This window comes from Macaca fascicularis, chromosome 3 (assembly GCF_037993035.2).
Source record: "Macaca fascicularis isolate 582-1 chromosome 3, T2T-MFA8v1.1".
NCBI classification, from domain to species: Eukaryota; Metazoa; Chordata; class Mammalia; order Primates; family Cercopithecidae; genus Macaca; species Macaca fascicularis.
Genome location: NC_088377.1, coordinates 26812296 through 26814586, shown reverse-complemented (window position 1 = coordinate 26814586; position 2291 = coordinate 26812296).

The window sequence follows — 2291 nt, the reverse complement described above, 5'->3', positions numbered from 1 at the left end:
ACAACAATAACATAAAATAGAAAAACAGGTAAACGTAGCCAGGCCCTGTGGCTCAAACCTGTAATCGCAGCACTTTGGGAGGGTGAGGAGGGTGAATCACTTGAGTCCAGGAGTTGGAGACCAGCCTGGGCAACATGGTGAAACTCTGTCTCCACTAAAAATACAAAAATTAGCTGGGCATGGTAGCATGCACCTGTAGTCCCAGCTACTTGGGAGGCTGAGGTGGGAGGATCACCTGAGCCTGGGAGGTCAAGGCTGCCGTGAGCTGTGATAATGCCACTGCACTCTATCCTGGGCAACACAGTGAGAGACCCTGTCTCAAAAAAAAAAAAAAAAAAAAAGAAAAAGTAAAACAGAAAAACTTTATAAAAAAGACCAAAAAGAAGTTTATATTCTAAAAAAATTGTTTTAAAAATGGAAATTTAACAGATTGAGTGAAATGTAAAAAGCTAAACCATGAGACGAAAGTGAACAAAATAGAGCTGAAGGAAAGACAAATAAAAATAAAGCCCATAAATAGGAACTGAGAAAGAGTTTTGATCAACAAATTTTCTTATTCATAAAACCAGAAAATTAGAGAAAACAAATAATTTGGAAGACATTATAATTGCAGAAAATGTATAGTACACTATTTCAGCATTGTAGTTAGATATGATACCACCTTTCTACTTTGTTAATACTAAAAGGCATATATTATCTAAGGATTTATTATAACTGTTGCCAAAGGAGGCATTTCTGTTCATTACCAGTGACCAAGGAGACAGGAGAATTGTTAATAGGAACTAGTTAACTTTAATGTTTTCAATCAGTTGAGAACTAATTTATTTTCTTCCACTTTCTATTTTTGTTCACGAAATAGTTCTCAAACATTATAACCAGAACAACGAAAATAACTGGCGTGTATGTGTGTGTGTGAGTGTGCATGCGTGAGAAATTTTAAACATTTGGGTACATCAGACTCCTCAGGCTAAGCATTAATGTCAAAGGGAATTAATTGGATTATTTATCCTGGATTCTGCTTGATACATTTAATCAGATTGAAAGAATTCAGAAATTTTTCCTATAGCTTCTTCCAAATATTAGAAAACATGTAATTAATAAGCAGTAAAATGGATCAGTTCAAAAGTTAACGTTTAATGGATCATTTTAGCAAGCAAATTATTTACAGACGTTACCAATGGAAAATAACAAACTATTCAAACATTTTTTGAAAGATTTTAAAGGAATTCACAAACTAGCAGGTGATATCTTAGTTAACACGATGATGCCCCCTTTTTGGCATTGTAGGTGAGCACATTCATTTTAATCCCATTTTAAAACTCACCAGATGCTAACTGGCAGTAACCAATAAAGGAACACTACAAGTAGAAACATTTATGTTCCCATTTCTTACAAAGGCATTGCACAAAAGTCTTTATTATTGCCCCTTCCTTTGTTTTCTGATTTTCTTTTTCTTCTTTTAATATATTTTATTTTATCTTAGAGCAGTTTTAGATTCACAAAAAACTCAAGAGGAAGGTATACAGGTTTTTCATATACCCTGGTCCTTACACATGCGTAGCCTTCACCATTATCAACATCCCCCACCAGAGTGATACATTGGTTACTACTGACGAACCTGCATTGAGGCATTGCTGTCGCTCAAGCTCCATAATTAACAGTGAGGTTAATTCTTGATATTGTATATTGATTTTCTTTATTGCCAAAAATCTGAAAAGAGTTGTCCACATACAGTATCCCTTTTTGACCTCCCATTCACTCTTTACTGGTAATATTTATTGTCAATTAAAATAATATTGGCTGGTATTTTTGTTTATAAAACTAAGATTTTGTGAGTAATTATTTTTTAATAGGGGAAAACGTTTTTTAAAAGATTTCTAAATACACTATTTGTATGTAATCACTTCTAATATGCTGCCATTCTCCTTTGGTTACATGTTTTTCTATGTAATTGGGATAATGGTGGTTATATTGTCAGGTAACACTTTTATTTTTTCTGTTTAACAATGTAATATGACCATTTTTCATATTATTATATATGCTGTGCCAATAATGGGCTGTGTATTCTGTTCCACTGGACTATGTGTGCATTACTACTGTATGTCTGTGCACAAAATTTTAATTGTTACAGCTTTAAAATAAGCCGTAACATGTGGTTGGATAAGATCAACAAATTGTTTATCTTCTTCTGTTTTGGTGTTCTTAAAATCACTTCAATATTGTAAGAGTCTGTATTGAGTTCTTTCACATCATTTTTAGATTTATTCCAATATTCATTTTATGTTTTTTTA